A 12,819-nucleotide genomic window follows, 5' to 3' on the forward strand; every position below is an offset into this window, starting at 1 on the left:
TATGAGAAGTATAGAGACCATGCAAATTGTCGAATCGACCCATAAATTTCACCATTTCTTCAATGAAGTTACAAGTCTTTTACAACAACATCTTGGCAACAATCTTTGCCTTCTCTCTCTACTCTACTCTAATTACTATTCTATCAACTATTTCTATCTACTCTCTATTCACTAACTGCTTCCAACTATTTTCAACTCCTTTACAAAATGAAATGCCAGGGCTTATATAGTGCCCACAATACAATTCGATGGCTAAGATCAATTTGAGATCAATGGCCAGGATTCAATAATAAAAACCCTAATTAGGGTTTGTTACAACCATTACATAACATTTAATGCTTGACCAATGATAAAATTGTATTGCTTGGACACATGTCCTCTCTGGAAAATTCCACCAATGAATAGCCAGGGTAGGTACATCGAAGTTTGTGCCACCTTCCATGAGTTAGGTACATTGAATCTGGACATGCTGAGGTGGACCAATCCGACTGGAGAAGTGATGACTAGGATGCCACCTCGTTCGACACTTGTAACTTGGTAGATATTCAACTTGATGTTGTTGAGAAGCTAGCTTTAATTAATTCATCTGGAACTATTTGCTTCTTCAACGAACCCTTGTTCTAACTTCTTGTGTCCTTGATTTGCAGGATGATGATGTACCTCGCCTTGGAACGCTGGATTGGAAGAGGTCGCCCTTATCCTGATGACGCTGGATCGAAAGAAGGCCGTTCTTGTCGATGCTAGACTGTAGGAGGTCGCCCTTGTCCTTGCTTGATCTTCTTGGAGGAGGCCGTCCTTGATCTGGCTTGATTTTCCTTGAGGAGAGCCTTCCGACTTGTAGATCCTTCGAGCTTGGGAGTCGCCATCTTGATACCTACACAACATCTGGAATTTAGTAATATATCTTGAAATCTAAAAATTAAACTTTAAAAGGAAGATTCAAGATTTTAATTAGGAAACTTCATGATAAATCTTGAGTTATCATTTCCTAATTAACCATGCAATACTTAGACTTTTCTAAAAAATGTCAAAAAAAAAATCAAACCTTGAATAAGGGTGTCAAGATGATTTTGCCATACCTCCTCTTGAGAATTAACTCTAAAAAATAGATGAATTTTGCTAGGCAAAGTGTAGATCAAAGCTCTCCCTTGGATAAAATGCACCTCCTTTAGCTTGGAAAAGAACTCCACCTTCCTCTTCAAAAATCTGGAAATTCGCCTTCAAATACCTTCAAAACATCTGGAAATTAACCTTCAATCTAGCAAGAAATTCGCCTCTCCAATAGCCTTCAAGATGAATTTCGCCCTCCTCAAATTGCTCTTCAAGTTCGCATGAGAGATAATGCAAGAATGATTTGAATTGTGAAAAAAACACCTCCAATATATAGAGCGCTCACCTTCCACTTACCCATGAGGCCGACCTTGCAAGTAAAGGCAAAAAATAAATAAAATTAAAAAAGGAAGAGGCCGACTTGATAAAATGAATAAAAATAATACCTCAAGCACTTCATCTTTTAATTTTAATTTAATAAAAATTAATTTTAAATGCCTTTATAATTAAAATTTCGATTTTTCTAAGGCTCAAAAATTAATTTATTAAATGCCATGCGCCTTTATTAAATGCCAATTTAATTGAAATTTTTTAAAATATTTTGAAGTTTTTAACGAATTTGGCATCTAATGCGATTTGCTAAAATAAGGCAAAAAATAACGAATGTTGATAACTTTGCTCTGGTCCCTTGGAGAGGGACAGGAGCGCTTTTGCCAATTGTCATCGAAATTTGTGGTCCTTGCAACTCCATTCCACCCCGAAGCACCTTAAGTATCATTCCAAACTTGTGCTTTGGCCTAGATTCGTCCAAACTTGGCGAGAAGGACTGGATATTAGGTTTTTCGCCCTGGTCCCTTGGAGAGGGACAGGAGCTATTTTGCAAATCCAATCTTATCCGTCCTTTGTTAGCCTTCCAAATTATATTCAATGGATAAATCATGTTTTCCTTGGTCTCTTCAAATCATAAAATTGTCTTGATCCTGCAAGAACAGTGCAAATTTGAAATTCAAGCTCCGGTCCTTCAGTGAGGGATGGGAGCACTTTTGCAATTACAAGCCAATTCGTCCTTTGCTAGCTTCGAAAATTATCTTCAACGGATCGATTGTGTCTTCCTCCACCCACCTCAAACGCGAAACTTGCTTTCCTTTTGCCAAAAACTTGCCTTGAGGGAAAATCGCTCTGGTCCCTTGGAGAGGGATAGGAGCGCCCTTTGAAAATAGCCCTGGTCCCTTGGTGAGGGACAGGAGCAAACTTGTCATTTAGGTTGATTTTCTCCTTTGTAGACTGCTTAAATTATATTCAATGGGCAAAACATGCTTCCCTTAGCCTCTTCAAATCGTAAAATCACTTCAATCTTGCAAAAATGAAGCAAATTTGGAATTCAAGCTCCGGTCCTTCAGTGAGGGACAGGAGCAAATTTTGCTCTCTAGGCCAAATTGTTACAATTTTCATCAAAAAATGTCTTGGCTAAGGAAGATATCATCTTGTTACATGCCATGAATAAGAGTTCGAGTCCAAACAAGGTCTAAAAATGTGTATATGAATAAAATCGCTCTGGTCCTTCAGAGAGGGACAGGAGCACCTTAGCCAATTTAGACAAATACTCCATCATTTCATTGCCTTTGATCAAGTCTGGATGCTCTATCATGTTCATTTTGTCCTCCATCATGCCTTTGATGCTTCAATTTGTCCAAACAAGGTCAGGAATGACTTCACTAAGCCTTTTTGCGCTGGACCCTTGGTGAGGGACAGGAGCGATTCGCCTTGGACCCTTGGAGAGGGACAGGAGCGCTTTTCGCTCTGGATCCTCAGTGAAGGACAGGAGCGAAATTTGACATTTTGAACTCTCTATTAGGATAATTTTTATGGAATATAACATTTAAGTATAAGTCTTATACTTTAAGTTATATTCCATATATACTTTCAGGATGTTTGAGAGTGGTTTCAGACCTCCAGGAGTTATATTGCAAAATCTAGTTTTTTGAGGTTTTTCAGTTTCCAGACTTAGTCAAATTTTAGGATCAGGGCATTCCAGACTTAGCCAAATTTCAGGATCAGGACTTCAGACTTAGCCAAATTTCAGGACATTCCAAACTTAGCCACATTTCAGGATCAAGACATCACTCAAGCCGGACCTGCTATCCATGTGATCCCCTCGGCGACACTCAAAATGCAAAGGCTAACTGACAAAACCCTAAAAAACCTAAAAAGACAAACCCTAAAAAGAAAAAAAAAGTAGGGGTCCCCATTTGCAATGGGGCGATGTGTGAAAACGTCACAACACGACAGACACCGGATTAAGCGAAATTTTGAGGTGGGTGATCTAGTATACCTCTGACTTCAACCATACAGACAATCCTCCTTGAAGACTAGTGGTAAGGAGAAGCTGAAGCCGTGTTTATATGGACCCTACAGGGTGGTTCAGAGGGTGGGCGAGGTCGCCTACGAGTTGGAGCTTCCTGAAGGGAGTCGAATTCACAAAGTTTTTCACGTGTCATTTCTCAAGAAGGCCGTCGGGCAACGCGTCACAGTGTCCAAGGATCTGCCACCCATCGACGAAGAAAGAAAACCAATTCTGGAAGCGGTGGAGATCATCGATGTCAGAGAGAAGAAGTTGAGATCGTGCACAATCAAGGAGTTCCTTGTGCGTTGGAAGGATCTACCAATCAAGGATGCCACCTGGGAAGGAGAGCAAATTCTGGAGCATCCAAGTTTGCAATTGCTTGGGGGCAAGCAATTCTTGGCCCAAGAGGACTATGATGTCCCCGATATAATGAAATAATAAAATTAAAATACTTTATTGTATGGCCCCAAATTTAATAATAAATCTTTTGGGCCCTTTATTTAATTAGTCAAGTTTTATTTTGGTCATGTCGGCCCGTTTGTAATCCTTCAGGAAATTTCTTGGAGCCCATATTTATGGCCGAGTTAGTCATTGTTGTAGGTATGCGAATTTGGTAATTTCTTTGTATGTGCGAATTCCAGTTGGAGTTTAGCTTGTCTGCCATTTCGGAGGTGAGAGATCCTCCCTACTTAGCATCCGCAATTTCGGTGGGAGTTTCTACTCACCCTATTTTGCTTTTGTTCGGAGTCTGTATAATCTATTGTGCAATTATTATCAATATAATTTCTCTTTGCATGTGCGAATCTTTCTTTTGGCAAGTATGAACCTTCAACTAAGTCTCTTGTGTTTGGAATATTAATAATTCATTTCATTTCTTTGTGCAACACCAAACTGTCTAAACGTCTGGAGGGCTCAAGGGTGAAACTCGGTGGATATTCACTCACCGTACGACCACTACCGTACGGCCCGCCGTACGACCATACCACCAACTCACCGTGCGGCTACTACCGTACACCCAACCCATATGACCATACCATCGTACGATCAAGGTCATTGATCCGCATTCACTGCACACTGACTTCCCGAGGGGAGTGTTCCTTATGGTCACTAACATAGGTTCTAAGGTGCCATACAAATTACACCGTACGTCGATTGCTGAGGGAAGTGTACTGTACGATCACCATCGTACGTTCTGAGGAGGCTATACACAAGTTACACAGTACGAGGAGCAGTTGAAGAGGACCATACTGCTTGCGGAACCGTACATAATCCCAGTCAACAATGTGTCTTGCAGTTCATTGAAACCCTTCATCAATTCTCTGATTTTCTTCTCTAGATTCTCTGGCAGAGTCTGAAATTCTTGTAATGACTTCACCAACAAATAGGTTGGTTGAAGTGCTTGAGGTCTATCAGCATGAAACTTGGAAGCCATTAACATCATTTTTAGTTCATTAGCTCTATGCACCCACTTACCAAATAATGGCGCAACTACCTTTTGATCTTTTAAAAAAAAAATTATGGCTTCAAACAATAAAGAATATAACGAATGAATACTGTGTAACCTACTGTCAATGGCCTAAAACTATATTCACTATCTCCTTCTTTTCTAAGATAGCTCTTTCCCCTGTGCCTTTTATTTGGCGCTCCAATTCCTTTATTTTCTCAAGCATCTGAGCCTTGGACAGGTCAATTAAATATGTAGGCTCCTCAATAATTGGTTCCAATGCGGAAATAGAGGGTCCAATTCCAACTGGAGACTTAGAAGCTAACTCAGTGGGGTAAGCTAGAGGTCTTTTAGATGTTGAGGGCAAATCAGGAGGGGCTTCTAATTGCTTTCACTGCAATAGTTGAACCGTAGTTTCCAGTTCAGTATTCTTTTGTTTAACTTTGTTATACTCTGCAAATACATGTTCATTTTTTCTTTGGTATTCCTCTCTATCTGCCTTTTCCCTCTTAGTTGTTTCTTGTGCCAACCTTGCCACATTCACTGTTAGGTCAGTTGCTTCCACCACCAAAGTCTTTGAAGCTCTTTTTATAATCAGACTTCCCCTCAAGTTGGGGTTTATGTCTGCTATGTCAGGATTTCTAGCTCCTTTAGTTAACAACTATATTGCCAATGTGGCATATTCTTGGCTGTAGGCAAACCCTTGCAATGCCAATCTAACTTCCTCCTCTGAATTATACAAAGGCTGCTGAGATTTTCTAATTGCATCAAAAGCTACAACATCTGCAATATTCCATTCTGGAAGAATCAATACCCCTGCTTGGTCAACAATTCTTCTTCCCTCTATAGGAGTGATGGCCTTAAATTCTTTCATCATTTCACTTTTAACTTCTTCTTCAACTTCCTTATCACTTCTGTCAGGATTTTGGTCCTTCTCAGCACATCTATTTTTATACTCTTCAATTTTAGTTGTCTAGACCAACTGTAAAAATGCCTGGCTGTGAACAAATGTTTCATCTTCTAGGAATTTGTCACATGCCTCTTTCCTTGTATCCTGGATGGCTTTTCCTTGTATGTCCAATGGAGCAAGGTCCCAATCTAATGACCTTGGTGGAGATGGGAGTCCAACCTGCAACTCTTCATTAGTAATAATGATCACATTCTCCTCCTTTGGTTCTTGTGCAGGCTATTCTTCAGGCTTGTCAGTTTTTTGCCTCTTAGATGGAGGAGGTGAAAGGCTTCTTTTAGGTGAAGATTCAACATCTATAATAATTACCCCCTTAAGAGGCCCATGCTGAGGTTCAAGGGGTTTTTCTTGTTTTATTATCCCCTTCCCCTTCCTCTTTATCTCTTCTTCCTCTTCACTATCACTTTCATCTCTTACTCTTCTGTAAATAACCCTCCCTCTTGGAGGCATGTAAATAGGTCTCTCCTCCTCTAGTTCCCCTTTTAGTGGTGATGCTGATTTTTGTACTCGGGGCCTTTGTTGTGGAGGCTTTGATAGTGGCCTTTGTTGGGCTGCTAATTTTGGAGGTTCTTCTCTTATTTCTTGGCCTCTTGTTATCTCCAATTGCTCCACTTCATCCATTAGGTCATACATGACTTCATCCAAATTTTCTATCAAATAATCAATTTTCTTACAAAATGGATTGAATTCTTTCAACGGATCATACTTTGGATCCAATTTGTGGACTTTATCAAGCAACTTCTTATAAGCCATCCATCTTTCTTTTCTGACCTCTTGTTTATCCAAATCAAATTCATTCTTGATCAAGTCTTATGGAAAATTGAATTGATGAGGCAGATGGGTTCCTTTGATTCTTTTTCTAAACATCGCATAAAAACCCTCTGGTTCACTGTACCCCTTTGTGCTGACTCTCAAACAACAAGGAGAAAGAACCTTTTCAAAATGGACCCATCCTCCTTTAAGAATTACAAAATATGGGACTATAGTGTAATCAGGGAAAAAGGTGCCTTTACCTCTCTTTGTCGACTCATCTTCATGTATGTAGACCAATTGCCACATAACTTCTACAAATCCTAGTCTAAGTGGAACATTGAAAGGTAATACATGTGGCTGTCTCTAAAAGCCATACACTCTTATAACTGTGCTCACAGAATAAGGAATGATATCCCCCCAATTATGCTCAAGTTTCAATTCTGGCCTTCTTTCCTTTGGCCTCAAAAAATCATACAATTCTATTGGAATCCTTAGTGGATTTACTATCAATCGAGCCTTAAGCCTGGATGCAAAGCAATTGTCAAATCTTACATAGCTTGCATCCTTTCTATCCCATGACATATCCATGCTCCAAACTTGTACTGGCATGTTTTCTCCATCCACCACCCTTCTCAACTCCATTTCTTTTGCAAAGATATCTGCATTTTTGTACAAGATCATGTACATAAGCATGGAATACCAGTAGAATGAGGTACTAGTGTCACCCTTTTTAATTTGTAGCAACCCCTCATGTATCTTGTCTGCAAGGTATGGAGCAAAGTCATAAATCACTGCAAAATTGGGGTGTTGAATTCGAATCCCCATGTGCATATATGCTTTTGGGATTATTGTGCTTAGGTGGAAACCTAAAATCTGGTGGCCCTGAAATAATTTGCAAAGGCATCAATTGGAAAAGGCTCTTCAGCACTTGGGCCAATATAATACTGAGTATCTGCCGCCTTAGCCAAATGAGATGGGAGCAATCTTGCTTTGACTAAATACCTTGTCTTCTCATCTTCTTTCTTCAATTCCTCCAAATCGATAGCTTCCAGGGATGCAGAAGGTTCACATAAGTCAAAAACTTCCTGAAACTCCTCCCTCCGGATGCTCGATAGAACTTCTCCTTTGCTTCCCTTCACAACCCTTGAGATTGGGTCATACTTATCTGCCACTGCTTTCAATAAGTCCACATCCATGAATATAGTAGGTACAACTAACTTCCCCAAATCATATTGCCATGCCTGAGAAAATGGGGCTGGTAGATTCCTCTGACCAAGCAACATCATGAACATGCTTAGCCCTGACATAGTGTTGACGTGTATTTTGTACACAGCCTAACACAGAATAAAATACCCAAGGGTACCTTATCCTCTCTTGAGAAAATAGTCTCTAACTGCTGAAGATTCGCGTAAAGGATCAGTTAGGTAGACTCCAAGGTTCTTTGATGTAGGGTCTCTACGTGTGGACAAGCTCCAGTGGTATGATGTGATTTGCTGGAATCACAAGGGGACTTACATTGAACTTCCGATCTGCTTTGCTGGACACAGGCTCTGACTAACTTAGATTAAAAAAATGGAAAAAGGATAAGGGTGAAGAGAGGATCTAATCCTAATACTAAGAATGTAGGAGCAATGATTTGATTTTTGATGAAACTCTAACTAGGTCTTGTTTTGACATCAATGGAACATCTACACAAGGCTAGTGCGATCTTCTAAGGAAGCTTTATGATGTTCAAATCATCACCGCAGGCATAGATACCATCCAAGTTGATGCATATCAATGAAGAAGCGACAAATTGAAATTGAGCTTGAGCTGAACGATTCCAGTTGACTACACAAGGCAAGTCTGCAATCAACAAACTGCTAGTAGTATGGATATACAAATTCCATCATCAATTAATCACATTTCCTCCATTCATCTAATCATTTACCATCTAAGATTGAAGACTTCAACAAGAAACCATGCAAATTGCAAGAAAACGACATATTTCACCATTACTTCAATGAAAATGGAGTTTGTTTACAATCAATGGCAACAATTTCTTGCCTTGTCCTCCTATTCTACTCTCTAACTACTTTCAACTATTTCTATACTATCTCTAATCCTCTAATCTCTCTAACTCTAATTCTAAATTATTTTACAAATGAAATGTTTGGGCTTATATAGTGCCCACAATACAATTTGATGGCTTAGATCAATTCAAGATCAATGGCCAAGATTCAACAATGAAAAACCCTAATTAGGGTTTGTTACAACCATTACATAACATTTAATGTTTGACCAATGATAAAATTGTATTGCTTGGACACATGTCCTCTTTGGAAAAAATCGACCAATGGATAGCCGAGGTAGGTACATCGGAGTTTGTGCCACCTTCCATGAGTTAGGTACATTGAATCTGGACATGCTGCGGTGGACCACACTGACTGGAGGAGTGATGACTGGGATGCCACCTCATCTGACACTTGTAGCTTGCTAGATACTCAACTTGATGTTGTTTAGAAGCTTGCTTTAATTAATTTATCTGGAATTATTTGCTTCTTCAACGAGCCCTTGTTCTAACTCCTTGCGTCCTTGATGTGCAGGAAGATGATGTACCTCGCCTTGGAACGCTGGATTGCCCTTGATGATGTTAGTCCAAAGAAGGTCGTCCATGTCCTGGCTTGATCTTTCTTGAAGAGATCTTCATTCGATGCCTACACAACATTTCAAAATTAGTAACATGATTTTGCAATACATAACATAAATTAGAGAGCAAATTTTAGGAAACTTAATGATAAGTCCTTTATTAATCATTTCCTAAAAAAGACTGAGCTAAGGAAAAACAAAATTTTCAAAATTCAAAATTAAGGCAATGACAATCAAAATTCGAAATTAAAACAAGAGATCTTGCCATACCTTACTTGAGAGCTTAACTCTAAAATGCAAAATGAATAAAATCGCCTAGGCAAAATTGAAATTCGATAGTCTTGATGTGATCTTCAAAAGAACGTTCCTCATATCAACTTCGCCACCCTTCAAGTCTTGGACGTGATCTCTAATGCCTTGGCAAATTCGCTCAAATAGATCTTAAAGTATCGCACCACCCTTTGATAGACTAGCGCCACCTTGGATGGAATTCGCACCACACATGAAATACTTCGCACTATCTTCGCTTCTCCTCAAGATCGCATGTAGAGGGTTAAAAATGATTATGTGAAAATGATTGTTTTTCACCCTCCATATATAGCGCTTGCATTGCATTCATCCCTTAGGCCGACTTGAGGATATAAAACAATTTTTTAAATGATTTTTAAATGATTTAGCAAGGCCGACCTCCAAGTATAGCGCTTCAATTCGATTTTTTCTATTAATTAATTAATTAATTAAATGCCTTTCGTTTTTTAATTTGTAAATTTCGATTTTTAATAAAGGCAAAATAATTAATAAATGTCAAACGCCATATTAAATGCTAATTAAATTAGATTTTCAATTTTATCGAACTTAGCATTTAAGGAAAATTTGAAATGTTTATTTGGCGCCAAAATTATAAAAATGAAAGGGACGTACCTCATCGCTCTGGTCCCTTGGAGAGGGACAGGAGTGATTTTGCTCTTATGGGCCTCATTTCACTTCATCACCTTCGAAAATTATATTCAACGGATTCGCAATGCCTCCTTTCATTCAATCATGCCTTGAGATTGGTTGAAATTTGGTGAGAAAATCATCTACAACAAAAATCGCTCTGGTCCCTTCCTGAGGGACAGGAGCGAACTTAAGCATTTTGGTCCTTTGTTGACGTTTGATAATCTTCAATTTGTCTTCAACGGGTTCGATTGACCTCCTTTCTTGCCTTCGAACATAAAATTTGCTTGGTCTTTGTTCAGGACGTACCTTATGAAGAACTTCGCTCTGGTCCTTCAATGAGGGACAGGAGCGAATTTGACCCTCTAGGCAAAACTTCATCATTTCATTGTTTTTGATCAAGTCTGGATGTTCTATCATGCTCATTTCGTCCTTCACCATGCCTTTGATGTCTCGATTCGTCCAAACAAGGTCAGGAATGGCTCAACTAAGCATTTTCGCTCTGGACCCTTGATAAGTGACATTTCCTTCTATGTTTCTTCTTTCTTATACTTTAAGTTATATTCCATATATACTTTCAGGATGTTTGAGAGTGGTTTCAGACCTCCAGGAGTTATATTGCAAAATCTAGTTTTTGGAGGTTTTTTCAGTTTCCAGACTTAGTCAAATTTCAGGGTCAGGACATTCCAGACTTAGCCAAATTTCAGGATCAGGACCTCACTCAAGCCGGACTTGCTTATCCATGTGATCTCCCCGACAGCACTTCAAGTTATATTCATTTGATAAAATGTACCTCTTTGGACCTTTTCACATCGTCAAGACGTTAAAATCCTGCAAGGACAAAGCAATATTTGATTTTAAGCTCCGGTCCTTCACTGAGGGACAGGAGCGATTTTGCTCCTGGAGGCATTTCTGTGCTCATGAAAATCTTCAATTTATATTCAATGGAAAGATCTCGCCTTTCTCCATCACTTCCAATTCGTAATTCATCTTGACCCTGCAGGAATAGTAAGATATTTGAAAACGAGCTCCCGTCCTTCACTGAGGGACAGGAGCGATTTTGCTCCTACAGGCCAAAATATCATGATTTTACACATTTTATCACTTCACAAGGCGAAAACAAATCATTTGAAATGCCTAGGATCAAAATTCAAAAAAGTCAAAATTTGGTCAAAAATATTCAATTGGACAAAAATTCACATTTCATCTTCAACACTTAGACGAATTTAAGCTCTGCATCAACATTCCAATTGAAAATTAGACCATTCTGGCGAATTCATTTCATTCAAAATTTGAATCCTACGAAAGGAAGCTCAAAAAGCTCCCAAAACTGACTGGATTTTGGTCCGAAAAGACGGTAATTAAAACCCTAAGGCTTGACCCTAAATCCAGACAACTAACAAACTAACAAAACCCTAGAAAAAGCAAAGCGAAAACGAGCAAAACGAGCAAAAAACATGGGTCCCCATTTGCAATGGGGCGATGTGTGAAAACGTCACAACACATAGGCACCCTTGCATTTGATATCTTATAAGTATTGTCGACTAAACCCTCACCTAGGGTCTGTCCATGTGCAAACCTTTGCCCTTGGTATTTATCATTTGTTGATGGCTTCAATTGGTTCAAGAAGTCGTCATAGAGATTCCTCCTTTGATATTCAATATTACTAGACTGTGGTCTTTGGGGTGCCATTATGAAAACCTAGGGTTCTGGATTTAAGTTCTGTAGGAAACAAAGGCTTTTCGGAAATCTTGCAGCTACTACAATATAACTAGGATTTTAAAATTCTACTTCAAATTCCCCACCCTAGTTCATATCAAAAACCAGAGAAGGCTACAACTTTGACTTACAGTTTTTTCACACCGCGAAACCTAATTTTGTGCTTCGAAAGCTTGCAACAATTTCCTTTAGCTCTTGAAACACTCTCCGCTCTCGTTCGAATGCCTCTGGTAATTGGAAATGGGCAGAATTTGCTCTTTTAATATGCCTATGTTGGTAGACCTACGTCCTGTCCACCATTACTGCTCGTGCGGGTGATGAAACGACTCCAAATATTTTTGAAATGAGTTTGAATCTTCACCACAGATTTGCCTCTATGTTGGTGAATCAAACAGTCTTCATTAGTCAATCTGACATTGACATCTGTGCTAGCATATGACCCCACCTTCGTCCAATAAGAAAACTTTGCGTTAATCTGCCTTACAACTCATCCCTATGGCCCCACCTTCAGCTTTGACCTCTCAGTGTGGACACGTGGCATCATCCCGTGATGCCGCGGTGGTTAACACCCTTGCACCTTCTGATCGCAGGATTGCGAGGACCGTCTGATCAAGACAATCTTTAATTAGTCCACCTTGGTGACCATTTAGCTTAGGCTGTTGATGCTCGAGCACCATTTGATCAGCTTTTAAAACATCTCCGTCCTTTTTCAGCACATGCAAAAAGATACACCCTTTAGTTGGCCGAGCTTTAATTTATTTCCGCTGACCTTAGTCAAAATAAGATATTAAAAGCCTTTTTTAACATTTGTTTCGGCCACCCATTTTGTGACACATTGCAGCTCCGCAACAGATGGCAGCTCTCCGCGATGCCGCAATGAATAGGATGGTCAAGAAAAGTCTTCGCGACATTGCAGGGACACTTAGCAAAGAACACAAAACACTCGGTAAGAAAATGAAAAGGGGGCTTGACCTAGGA

The 12,819-nt window shown here is 39.5% G+C and overlaps 1 protein-coding gene across 2 annotated transcripts in view; it reads left to right on the top strand.

Annotated features, from left to right (window-relative positions):
• The window catches only part of LOC131048799 (protein ESMERALDA 1), a 134,783-nt gene that overhangs the window by 27,079 nt on the left and 94,885 nt on the right, over positions 1 to 12,819 (top strand). The window lies entirely within an intron of this gene.

This window comes from Cryptomeria japonica, chromosome 8 (assembly GCF_030272615.1).
Source record: "Cryptomeria japonica chromosome 8, Sugi_1.0, whole genome shotgun sequence".
NCBI lineage: Eukaryota > Viridiplantae > Streptophyta > Pinopsida > Cupressales > Cupressaceae > Cryptomeria > Cryptomeria japonica.